A 14131-nucleotide genomic window follows, 5' to 3' on the forward strand; every position below is an offset into this window, starting at 1 on the left:
GATATGTCCACCAGGTACAAGTCCTTTTTGCAGGAGTGTCACTTTGTAGCGTTTTCTGGAACGGCACTTTAATTGTGGCACTTCCGGGCTTCGGTGGTCGGGTTTTTTCGTACGGATTAGGCAGGATAATTTTACCGAACCGGCAGGATTTTTTTACTGCTCGTCGCGAAGCGCGGAACTTGTATCTTTCGCAAACTTTTATATCAGGTCCCTGTTCGGGAGCCAGTTAAAAGTTTAGATAGTATTTTATTTAAAAAAAATACAAACTTTATTATTTGAGTGCAGATTTACAACTAACTTTTCTTATGTTAATAATTAATAATGTAACCTAGGTGCTGCTGCTGCTGCTGCTGCCTCTGCTGACGTTCTCTGCTATCGTCATTGAACATCGCTGCTGTTGTTGATGTGGTCGGTCCTAATTGGTTGCTGTCGCTGATATTGCTGCTGCCGCGGTGCAGTTGACCATTTCTTATTCTGATTGGTCAACTTAATTTGGCAATAACTGTTGTTGCCAAATGCACTCGGCGTTGGGTTCAATCACCCAGCGTTGAAGCTTTCCCACGATCGTAAGGTGGGAAGTGCAAGCTCAGCGCACGTGGCTGCTGAACTCAATTAGGGGCCTATTGGGCAACGTTCTGGCCAGTATAGGGTTACTGTTGTGAAATTGGTGCTTATGCTTTTCTTGTGCTCATAACCAATTTGTTTTTGTTTGGGATTTTGCGCGTGTGGCGATACTCTTACTTGAGCATTTAGCATTCTGGGTGTTAACTTATATACTTTATGGGGTCGGAAACGTCTCCTTCACTGCGTTGCAAACTTCTGACTGAAATCAATATACCCTCTGCAAGGGTATAACAAGAAAGTAAGCTAACTGCGGCAGGCTAAATTTTCTATATCCTTGCAGGTCGTTTCCGTCGGAGCATTGTATGTACAGAACTTTTCGATTTTTACAAGTAATAACATTTGATTTCCAATTTTAAATTTAACGGAAAACCGTATTTGCCAATCAAATATCGATAATTAAGTCAGAATTAAGGTTTCGTCAATGGAGGGATTCTGGTGCTTGCTTATGAAGAAAAGTCGCCGCCACGAGAATCTACAGGGTGTAAGGAAAAAAATTTTTTTGCAATTGGAGTCGATAATGGGAGGGACTCTATCGATAGGTAAGGATAATAGGGCGATAGTTGCAGCAGTGGGATGAATCTTGCCGGTTCGCTCAGAGATTACCTTAAATGGCAAAAAAGTGCCCAATGCCCCAATGATGATCGGCATTTATTGGGATAATCGCAGCCATATTGTCCAAGCAGACAGATGCAGTGGGAGTTTCCAAAATAAGTGCTTGTGCCTAAAAACTTAATAAAAGTGAGTGATAGAAAATGTATGTTAGTGGTAGTAGCTTATGCATTTATTTTTAAATAATTAACCGTAGGGCAACCGGGGTTCCCTGGGATATTTATTTGGGAGTTCCACGGTCGTATGCACAGATTCGCCGTACCTGAGAGCCACGATTTGGTGATGTAACCTGTGTCCGTTCGACCCGCTTAGAAGTACATGGACCAGGTAACGTCTCCTTGCTTGGTTGCCGCCGACGCCATCCAACATTTCCCGGTGAGTCCGTTCCGGACTATTATGTCCACCTCATCTTGGGAACATCTGGTCGTCGTAACGCGCGGCGTTGAGAGGTACCGCCATTTTTATTCGGGCGGCCGAACTTTCTTCTGGTCTTGCCGCAACTCACCGTAGTGCGCCAGTTTTCCTTTTCGGCCTTTCATCGCCACTGGCCTTAGACGTAAGGCGCAAACGGTCGTGGTCGAAAAGCGGTGAAGCGGCCCAGAGGGTGGCCAAGCCTGGATTAACGGCCAGGAAAGTTCTTCTGTGTGTTTGGTGGGATTGTCAGGGAATCATCCACTATGAGCTGCCTTATGGCCAAACGCTCAATTCGGCCTGTACTGCCAACAACTGGACTGCTTGAAGCCAGCACTCATGCAGAAGAGGCCATCTTTGATCAACAGAGGCCGAATTGTCTGTCATCAGGACAACGCCAGGCCACACACATCTTTGGTGACACGCCAGAAGCTACGGGAGCTCGGATGGGAGGATCTCGCATCAAGTGATTACCACCTGTTTCTGTCCATGGCGAACGCGCTTGGTAGTCTGAAGTTGGCCACAAGAGACTCCTGTGAAAATTTGCTCTCCGAAATTTTTGCCAATAAGGAAGCGAACTTCTATAAGAGGGGCATTATTAAGTAAGCATCTCGGTGGGAACGCGTTATCGAACAAAACGGCGCATATTTGACTTGAATCGCATTATTGTAACCTATTTTAAGAACAATTGAAAATTCAATAAAAATACCGCTGGACTTTTTTGACAACCTAATGTTAAAATAAATTGAATGTTCAACGAATGTTTTTATTTATGTAAACTAGTAGTTTAAAGCTTCCATCTCGTCCCACGGAGGCTTCTCCATCTTTCCCGCGCCATCTGTGGTCCAGCTCCGAGTCCCATTAGGCATATTGGCCCTTGAGGAAGAGGGAGATGAAACTCGCCCAGCATCCTGGTAATGGCTCTTCCAGCTGACCCTTAGCGGGCCCTCTTTTTTCCTCCTCCCTATAGAACCCAGCGCGTCCTCCATCTCCGCATTAGCTGCCAAGTAGCTGGTAGTGGAGAAAGATACTGCTATTAGTAGACGACACCCCAGGCAAAATGTCCATGAAGGGGGCGAAGTCCCACTCGGCATGTTCCTTCCCACTCGGATTCTCTAGTAGATCTCCTCCAGTACTTCAACTATTCTGCGGATTTAGTCAGTTGTGGTATTGCTTTCTGTCTGTGAAGTCCCACAATAATAGGCAACAGGTTGGATTAGGCGTCCTATTTCATCTGCACCGACCTCCTGCAGACGTTTTTGGGTTTTCCTTCCATTTTTAATTTTGAGTTTCCACACCGCTATTGCACGAACACCGCCATAGATTAAATTTCGTATTCTTTGGGCCGCGGCTAACGGCGTTTATCGAAATTCACTCGCTAAATCAGGTATTTTTTCTGGTATTTCTTTAGCTCATCTGAGTACCGCGCTGAAAAAAAATACCCGACGAAAAGCGTTGTCAGTAATAGCCCTGCAGTTCCACAATTGAGTATAAGCGCCGAACTGCGACGTCGGCAGAGTAGCCAGCGACGCCTGAAGAGCTGAGCGCAACGGCGGCAAAGAGACGCGCTCTCAGTCGGGGTCCGCAAAGAGAAATGGAGATATGCAAGCAGCAAAGCAATATTGAAATGCGCCACCTACCGGCGGTAGACAGATTTAGGAGTTATGGGCGTTAGAGCGGGCGTGGCATATTCGCGTAACAAACTTGCACATTGCTGAAACAAACTTGCGCTGCGTAAGAAGCTCAGGAATCTGCATACCAAATCTCAATAGCCTAGCTCTTATAGTTTTCGAGATCTCAGCGCTTATCCGGACAGACGGACAGACGGACATGGCTAGATCGACTCGGCTAGTGATCCTGATCAAGAATATATATACCTTATGGTGTCGGAAACGCTTCCTTCTGCCTGTTACATACTTTCCGACGAATATAGTACACCCTTTTACTCTACGAGTAACGGGTATAAGAATATATATTTATATAACGATTTGCATAGTCGGATATGTCTATAAATACACCCAAAAAAAAATGATCATAGAAACTAAACTATTCGTACATTAAAACTAAACTGTTGAGTGTCAAAAATATCTTGATAAGATGCGTATTAACCTTATGACACCGAAAGTATTAAGCTGAAACTTTCGAAGTTATCAAAGTTAAACTAACGAGTATACAATTTATACCCACTCAGTGTACTGAAATTTATGCTGATAGCTTACTTTTTATACTATTTAGTATAAAAGCTATCCTATATAGTCTCCGTTTTATACTATTTCGTATACATATTATACTAATCTAGAGAGCCGTAGTATACTTTTTAAGCTATTTATCGAAATCGTTAGTATACATTTTATACCATTTCGTATAAAACTTATACTATTTCCCGGTTGCCTGTAGTATAAAAATTATACTATTTTGTTTTTCGTGGTATCCCAAACCCAATAAAATCAAGTTGTATGTTGTTTTTCTTTTATTACTATATCACATATTATTTTGTTATTATTTCATAAATATTCATATTTTGCGCAGCACACATAACACATGTTTTTAGCTCCTTCGTGTTTTTTTTTTATATTCCTTTACCTAACACGTATATACAGACTAAAATAAGTACAAGCAACAAGAGTAGGGGCCGTGATTGCGCGGTATCACCGCAAGGTATTGCTTAGCGCAATGGTAGCCACCTAGGCTGTAGCTTCTCTCCTCTCCTTCTCGATTCGACGCAGCGTTCGCAGTACACTCGCTGCGTAGGCTGCCGTCGCTGGCCGAACTCTTGCCCCGGTGGTCTTCATCAGCATTTGGCGATCAGACCCGAAGCGGTGACATTAAAATAGGACATGCTGATCGTCCTCAACAATCCCACTGCCGCACTCTGGACAACCGTTCTCCGTGTCGTGCCCGAAGCGCTTAAGGAAGCTTCGGAAGCAACCATGTCCACTCAGCGCCTGCGTGCGGTAGAAATCTACCTGGCCGTGCTTCCTATTTACCCTTGCGCCCAGCGTCCAGCGTCCCTTGCTGGAGTTGTCCCAGGCTGCCTGCCAGTTATCGACGCTCTGCATCCTGGCACTCCTCTTCACCTCGGTCTTGGTTCTGTGGCTCCCGCACCAGTTCACATAGGGGAACTTGGCCTGTAATGACGAGCGCTGCGTCGTCCGAGATCGTCCGGAAGGCAATAATAATTAACGCGTCAAGCAACGCCAACTCCGGTAGCATTTTCTGTGTTCGTATACTCGCTATTGTCCTGGTTTTACACCAAAATATATGTTCGAATAATCGCTATTGTCCTAGTTTCACACCATGAAAAACTATTTAATGTTCAGTATACTATTTATGCTACTGAGTCTCACTCATATAATAATTAGTATAAGCTTAATTCTATAAAGTGTTGGCATGAAACTATTTTGTAATAAATTGAAACTACATTTTCTTTATACTACATCAAGTTTTTGTTGAAACCAAAAGTATAAATTATAAACTAAATAGTCAAATATGACTAGTTTAAAAATAACACTACAGGTTTACGCTTTATACTCTTTGGTAGAGCACTTACACTACAAAGTATACAGTTGAAACTAATTAGTGTTGAGTTAATACTTACAATTTTATACTAACTTTAGTATACTTTTAACACAACGCTTATTAAGTGTATATTTTTGGTTTTTTTTTTGGGTGTACCCTGCTTCTATGTGCAATGGAAGGTGGATAGACCAAACGGGACATGCCAAAAAAACAGAACAACAACGGATTAGCGGAACCGGTGTTGTTGTTGCTTGTTGTTTTTCTGGAAGGCGAGCGCCTTTTTTCGTCTTTTTCACTTGCGTTTACTTAAGTGAAGGAGTTAGAAGTACAAACAAAAGTACAAGTAATTAACTTTGTTGTATTTGTTCTTGTATTTAATAAATCAGTGGCTTAAAAGTGAAAGAGAACGATTCCCAGGTAAGTCTGTCGCAGACCAATATTTTTGTAAACAGTGAGAGTAAAAATCAAGATAATCTATATTAAGGAAGAACGCTATAATCGAGTACCTCAACTACCAGATAACCGTTACTTAGCTAAAGGGACCAAAGGGAAATAGAGATATGCAAGCAGCAAATCGAGATTGAAATGCGCCATCTACCGGCGGTAGACAGATTTAAGCGTTATGGGCGTTAGAGTGGGCGTGGCAAAATTTTTTTTTAATCAATCGATAGGTATTGACGAGACCAATACATTTCAGTTAACATTAGTAACATTAACCATATAATGGGTACAAATGACTTCATTTATGTTCTTCATTCAAAAATTTACGTTTACAATTAAGTTTAAAAAAGAAAAAAGGTAGTCTTCAACAAAATAGCACGGGTGTCGAAACTTGAATCTATAGTTATATTACTTGGCTCAGATTGATGTTAACAGACGGTCGGCTATGCCGTACTTACAACATGAATACTTTAAATCTGTTTCCAGTGCAGTCGACAGGCCTGTGGACGGTGTGTGTAAACGAGGATGTGTGTATGCTGAGTGAACTACAAAATATTATTAGTTAACAGTCAATCTAAGTCCAAATATACATACTGTACCCGTGTAATAAGCTTAATTTCTATAAAATTTAAATCTATTCTAAAAACTACAAAAGCGATGCAACAGTCAGATCGGCTGCCGAGATCGGGAGTGAATCCTTAGCTGCGAGGCGGCAGATTCAACAGCTAGAACAAGAGTCCCGGGTGTCTGCTTATCCGCGATACGCTCGTGTTGGACGTGTCGATGGCTAACCATCAGTCCGGGGTTAGGTTACTCGCAACTGGTCAGGAGAATATGGCGAACAACACGTGTATCAATCTAGGAACGGCAAACATAATAACTAACTGGTCAAGGCTGGGTTTACTTTTATTTACCTTAAGTTTTCCTTCGTCTTACAACGGTTGGAAAGCTTGGCTCAAAACTTAAATTTGCACTGGTAAACTGTATGTGGCTCGGCTCGAGTAGTCCCGCTCCACGTGTTGGCAGCCAGAGTGGGCCAAAACGAGCACCAGGCGATTTGATCAAATAGCGCTGCGCACTCCTACTTTCGTTTATCCATTAGTACACAATTATTGAAAAATATTAAATTCCCTATGCTCACCTAATTAGTTTTTCAACTATAAGTTGGATGTTGCGATCGGTGCCAGCTAAATTACGCCAGCCACTTTGGGCGTTTGGAAATAGCTTTGTGGTGGTTTACTTATTAGTCTTTTGTCTTGTTGGGCGGTTATTAAGCCCGGTATGGTGCATATATATATACACACGTGGACTTAGCACTTCCTTGCAAAATTCGATTTGATTTAAAACGCGTGTGCTTTGGCCGAAAGATCAGAAATAAGAGAACGAAAAAACGCAAATGGCGGGTGCAAGCCCTCTGACAAGCAGTGTTAGAAAATACGAAATTATCGTTTAGTATTTTCTAGGATGTGTGGTTGCCACCAGGTTGCGGAACCAGAAGCGCTATTTTATATTTTAAAAAAATACAAGAATCTTTTCCTAATAATTTCACACCCCTACAAACTATTTATCTAGCATGAAAATTGTGGGCGCCACAGGCTTGGGCGGCTTGTGGGCGTTAGAGTGGACGTGGCATATTCGCGTAACAAACTTGCGCTGCGTACAAGGCTTCAGAATCTAAATCTGAGATCCCAATTCTCTATCTTTGATAGTTTTCGAGATATCTACGTTCATACTTACGATTTTTTGAAGTTTTGTGGGCGGTTTGTGGGCGTTAAAGTGGGCGTTGCAAACTTTTTTTTGAGTCAATCGATAGGTATTGATGAGAACAATACATTTCAGTTAAAATTTTTAATCTCGGATCAAAACTGTAGGAGCCACAGTTTTGGGCGTTTTGTGGGCGTTAGAGTGGGCGTGGCACTCTGCTGAAACAAACTTGCGTTGCGTAAGAAGCTCAGGAATCTGCACGCCAATCTCTATAGCCGGACATGGCTAGATCGACTCGGCTAGTGATCCTGATCAAAAATATAAATACCTTATGGTGTCGGAAACGCTTCCTTCTGCCTGTTACATACTTTCCGACGAATCTAGTATACCCTTTTACTCTACGAGTAACGGGTATAAATAAATAATTAATTATACAATTTTTGTTTTGAGCAATTCACTTATCTCGATTCTAATATCTCGTTACTACATTATATATATTTATTATAACTATTTTATTATTATTTATTATTCATAAATATAACAAGATAGGAGGTAAGCTTCGGTAAACCGAAGTTTGTATACCCTTGCAGTTTTAAGAAATAATCAATGTCAGTAACACCATTGGTGTGGAATAAAAACGTGTTATTTCCCAATTTGAGTGGACTGTATTTCAATTATTAATTTGTCACATTTTTTGATGTCCGATGCTTTCCGTTGTAGTCTTAACACTTAGTCCTAAAAAATCTCTATAGTATGACGCAGCACCAAAATATATTAAAAGGGAAAAGTAAGTATTTCATATACCAAAAAGAGAATCAGATTCAAAATTAAATAACGGGCCGCCCTGAAACAATGTTTCAGAATTAGGCAGAACAGCTAACTTGGTGATGGGCCGGGTCATCTCCACAGCAGACGTCTTAAGTTTCACAGCGCGTACAAGTCCATCTGGTCCAGGATGAGCTTCCACTACACGGGCTAGTATCCAAGCTGCTGGAGGGAGATTGAGTCCTTGACGAGGACTACATTGTCTACAGCGATGTTGCGTTCCTTGTGGCTCCACTTTTGGCGTTGCTGCAGGGATGTTAAATACTCGTGGTGCCAGCATTTCCAAAACCCTCGATACATCGATTGCAAGTGCTGCCAATAGTCCAGACGATTGATCGGCAAATGAGTCAGATCTCCCTCTGGAACAATTAAAAAATGGGCCGGAGACAAGTAGGTAAGGTCAGTGTCAGGTGTATAGCATAACGGTCGCGAGTTCTCCACTGCACTGATCTGAGCAATTAGAGTTTGCATTTGTTTAAAGGTTAGAACAGTTCTTCCCACAACTCGACGCAGATGTAGTTTGACGGAACGTACTGATGACTCCCACTTTCCTCCCCAATGTGGCGAATAGGGAGGTATAAAGCTCCACTTAATTCCATCATTGGCCAGCGATTGTGTTAGATTGCGTTGATGCTCCTGCGAAGATACAAATTGCTGCATCTCATCTAATGCCCGTTTGGCACCAACAATATTCGTCCCGTTGTCGCTGAAGATCTGTGAGCATTTTCCTCGAAGGGACATGAAACGCCGAAGACATGCCAGGAATGTGTCTGTGCTAAGCTCGGTGGCCAGTTCCAAATGTATGGTTGGTGTTACAAGGCAAACAAAAAGGCATATGTAGCCCTTAGTTTTTCGGGGATTACGCCCTCTCCTTTCCTTTAGTATAAATGGACCAGCGTAGTCACACCCTGAGTGCTGGAAGGGTAAAGCTTCTGTTATACGGATGCCTCGTAGATCGGCCATGAATTGGTGCTCCGTGAGTTTACGGAAACATTTGATGCAGTTGTGAACCAGATTTCTTATCAGGTTACGTGCACCAAAGATCCAGTACTTTTGACGCGCAATTACAAAAAGTGCAGAAACTCCTGGATGAAGATTTGTCGTATGCTCGTGTTCCAAAATCATTCTTGTGATGCGGTTCGACTTCGGAAGCAGTATTGGGTGTTTTACATCAGCTGGTAATTGTGAATTGTCCAGTCGTCCACCAACTCGAAGAAGGCCATCCTTCGAAGGCGAGAGCTTCAGCAAATGGGAGCGGCTGTGAAGTGGCTTGTTTTCCGTCAGTAGATTGCGGTCTTCCATGAAACATTTCTGAGCCTCTTGCAGGCAAAGAATGCGAGCAGCCTGAATCTTCTCAAAGGTGAGCATCTTTACCTTTGCCAGCGTTACAGATTTAATGGCCTTTGTCTTTTGGATGAAGCGTAAGGCGTAAGCTACAACGCGTACCAGCTTTGTCCAGGACGAGACACGTTGAGTCAAAGCTTCGATTGGTGACAATGAGCATCTTTCCTGTGCGGTTAATACGGTGGTCTTCACTTCTACTTTTCCATGGTTTTCTGGAAGGGAAGAATATAACTTTTTACAGCTCAACTTTACCGCTAGCATTTCTGGATCTTGCAGCCATGAAGGTCCCATCCACCATAAGTCGAAATGGAGAAGGTCCGAAGCAAGCATTCCTCGTGTGGCACAGTCTGCCGGATTCTCCTTTTTGTTTACATGATGCATGCGTTGCGCGGTAAGGTTTCGAGTATTTCTGAGGTTCTGTTGGCTACAAATGTTTTAAGCTTAGATGGTGGATGTGAAAGCCAAGCCAAGACTATGGTTGAGTCATACCATGCATGTACTTCAATGTCCTTGTGTTGTAGTGCAGCCTTGACTGATGAGAACAGTCGGCTCAGTAGCTAAGCGCCACACAGTTTGAGACGCGGTAGAGACTGCTGCTTCAGCGGAGCAACTCTGGTTTTTCCTGCTATGAGTGAAACAGATACGGTGCCATCTGCTCGCACCACTCTGCTATAGATGACTGCGGAATATGCCTTGATGGAGGCATCTGAAAATCCATGCAGTTCGATGTGATCTTCATTGTTTTGGACGGTCGTTACGGCATTTATTCCACCAGTCCGCAATTTTCGGAGGAAACTCCGTGTTACAGCCGAGATCGAGTAGCCACAATTATTGGAACAGAATTTTAAACTGCACTACCACTGGCGACAGAATACCCAGCGGGTCAAAAATGCGTGCCACATCTGACAGCACTTGGCGTTTGGTGTTGTGCGGATTTGTTGTAAGGCAAACTTTGTAGGATAACATGTCCTCTTCTGGATCCCAATGAATGCCAAGAACCTTTGCTGTAGAATTGGATCCATTGCCTTGTACTTCGGTTGTAGTGGGAGATGTGTTAGCGACACGTGATGAATTGGAAACCCATTTACCAAGTTCCATGCCTGCACATTTCATCAACTGGATCAACTCATTTTGATTGCGAATGAGCTCCTCCTCGTTATGTGCTCCCGTCAGTACGTCGTCCACATAAAACTGCTCCTTCAAGATCTTTGCAGCGGTAGGAAAGTCGTGTTGATGGTCTTGAGCTAACTGATCCAGGACCCTCACTGCCAAAAATGGTACGCAGGATGTGCCGTATGTTACCGTGGACAGTTCATAGTGTTTAATCTCGTTTCATCTTCTCTCCAAACAATACGCTGATAGCCACAATGGTTGGCAGCCACCCAGATTTGTCGGTACATTTTGACAATATCTGCCGAGAACACGAACTTAAACATTCTGAAACGCATACAAGTCGAGAAAAGGTTTCGTAGAATGCTGGGTCCAATGTGCAGAGCCTTGTTTAAGGACCGTCCATTCGTGTCCTTGAATGAACCGACAAATACGACCCGTAATTTTTGAGTAATTACAGGATGATGTGGCAAGTAAAAGCTCGGCTTTTTGTCAATGTCTTCTGGCGATAGTTCTCGCATGTGGCCCAACTGAAGATAAGCTCGCATAAATTGCACGTACTGTGAATGCAGATTGGGGTCTTTCCTTAGGCGGCGTTCTACACCCCTGAATCTTGTTAGCGCTCCTTGTAATGTATCCGAAAACTGTTCCTTTGAGTTTTTGAACGGGAGTTCGACGATGTAACGCCCCTTAGAGTCCCGAGTGTGTGTCGTCACAAAGTGCTGTTCAACTTCATCGACCTCTGGTTTCCCATGGAATTCCTGATTGACATCTTCCAGCTCCCAAAAGCGCCATAGCGATGCGTCAATGTCAATAGCCGTGTGCATTGTTGTTGTAAATGAACATTCGGTAGTAACGATAGATGTTATGACCCATCCAAATATGGTCGAAATGGAGATGATGTTGCCCTGGTTGTCGAACATCTTTTGACCGGTGAACACGGTCCAATCGTAGTCGCTGCCCAGGAGTATATCAACTGGCGCCAACGACTGATAGTCAGAATCCGCAAGCTCAAAGCCAGTGAATGCCTAGTGCTGAGGTGGCGATATCGTGTCTTGCCAACGTGGAGGTAATTTTGCTGAGTACTTGGGCAAGTACCTTCATTGTGTGATCTGAGATCCTTGACTGCAAGTCCAGTGTGCTGCAGCCTCTAGTTGTCTCAGCCTTGATTGACGAGATTCCGGTCACCAAAATTCGTGATGGAGAGCGTGACAGTCCGAGTTCCTGAACGCACCGCTCGGAGATGTACGAAAGTTCCGAACCACTGTCCAAAAGCACCCGGCAGGTAGTGTGCGATCCTGTTGCGTTTTTTACAAACACTAGAGCTGTTGGCAATGCACTTTTTCGTAGCCCTTGTGGCTGTGTTGCTGTTGTTGAACCGTGGCACAAGGATTCAGCTGTGGGAGCCACTTGTGCCCGTGCGACATGGCTAATGGTGACCGTAGCATCTTCGGGAGCGCTTGGAATGTGCCTTTCATCATCTCGTGAGTGTGTCGAAGTGACAGCGGCTTGCGAATTAAGAATATCTGCATGTAGCAAAGAGTGGTGACAATTATGGCAAAACTTGCATGTTAATTTGGATTCACCCTTTCGCGACACATGCCCAGGCTTAAGGCAGCTAAAGCACACTGATTTTGCCTTAACAAATGTGCGTCTCTGCTCGATTGACAATTCACCAAACTTCGAGCAGGCGTAGATCTTGTGCTCCTTCGAGTTACACTTTACACAGGTGTTTGCATCCATCGATACTAAAGCGTGTGACGATCGCTTTGCCTTGCCATGTTTTGGGCCAACCTTGGAGTCTATGTCTGACTCACCTTTGCTGAGCTCGAATTCCTCGCAACGTCGGTCTAAAAACTTTAGTAGATCATCCACAGACGGAGATTCCAGATCCCGGCTTCGATCTTGGCTAGGATGAAGTGTATAATCCAGCAGTCCCTATTAGTTTGCCCTGCTGCATCCAGGCCGCGTACAATTTCGGTGGCTCCGTCCGTCACCTTGCGCAGAACTGTTACATCTGCTCTGGCGGTCGAAGGTAAGTTAACAAATGTCTCCAGCAGAGTGTTAACAATGTGAAGTGGTCTATTGTACCGATCAATTAGGCAAGCCCAAGCAGCCTCGTAAGCTGCATGCGTTATTGGCATATGTCGAATCAAGTCAGCTGCTTCTCCAGTGATATACGTTTTCAAATAGTGCAACTTTTGTATTACTGTCAAATGCTACTTACAATGTATCGTACTCTCGAAGATGTTTTCAAAGGCTGGCCACTCCTTGTAGTCGCCAGTGAATAGCTTGATGTGGATTTTTGGAAGTTCATTATGCATTACATTTGCTGCCGAGTTTGCCCTTAAAAGCGTTGCTTGTTGCTCAGCCAAACGCTCATTGAACTGCTGTTGTGTTCCAGAAAACGAACTAGGTTTTCGTTTCCCACTCCTGATGCCATTGATGCGGCCTCATCAGGGTTGCCAGGTTGTCTTAAGTTGTTGCCTTCTCTTTCATTCTCCTGATATTCTTCACAGGTGCGTATGAGGTTGCGAAATAATGTGCTCGCTTGTAAGTACTTGTCCTCGTACCTTTCGTTGTCGATGGCTGGATCGACGTACCCTTCCTCTTCGTCAAAAACGGCAATTTGGTCGCTAATGGACTCGAATTCTTTCCATACGATGTTGAGCCTTTCCAATGAAACTTGTATTTCATCAAGTTCCTATTTTGATCCCGCACGTGGATCTTGAGACGCCGTTAGCAAACGCGTAATGCTTGCCTTCGCACGACTTCTAGCTGCCTTCAAAAGTTTAAGCTGATCCATGTTTATCAGTAACTAAATTTGGCTAGAAGGTGTAGAATAAAAACGTTTTATTTCCCGATTTGAGTGGACTGTATTTCAATTATTTAATTTGTCACATTTTTGGTGTCCGATGCTTTTCGTTGTAGTCTTAACACTAAGTCCTAAAAAATCTCTAAAGTGTGATGCAGCACCAAAATATATTATTAGGGCAAAGTTAGTATTTCATATACCAAAAAGAGAATAAGATTCAAAATTAAATAACGTATGTAATGCGTTCATCAACAACCGTGTTAAATTTTTAATGATTGTCGCTAGCTTCAGTGATATTTGTGTAAAATTAAATTCGTAATGCTGAAAAGTTAAAATATTCTATAACCCAGAGTAAAAGAAAATACGATCAAAATCAACAAAGCCACTACTTTCTACCTCGTTAAGAGGTGTTTTTGTTTGATTTATGTATAGGATAAGAAGTTTAGTTTTAAGAATTTCCTAAAACAAAGCACTGAAGAGGAAAATTGTAACGAATTTCAAATTCTGCCTCCTCCCGTATATTCCCACTACTCGACTGAAAAAGGCAAAAAACGACGGTGACCGGTCGGAAAGTATGTAACAGGCAGAAGGAAGCGTTTCCGACCCCATAAAATATATATATATTCTTGATCAGGATCACTAGCCGAGTCGATCTAGCAGTGTCCGTCTGTCCGTCTGTCCGTATGAACGCTGAGATCTCGGAAACTTAAGAGCTACAATACTGGGATT

This window comes from Drosophila subpulchrella, unplaced genomic scaffold (assembly GCF_014743375.2).
Source record: "Drosophila subpulchrella strain 33 F10 #4 breed RU33 unplaced genomic scaffold, RU_Dsub_v1.1 Primary Assembly Seq15, whole genome shotgun sequence".
NCBI lineage: Eukaryota > Metazoa > Arthropoda > Insecta > Diptera > Drosophilidae > Drosophila > Drosophila subpulchrella.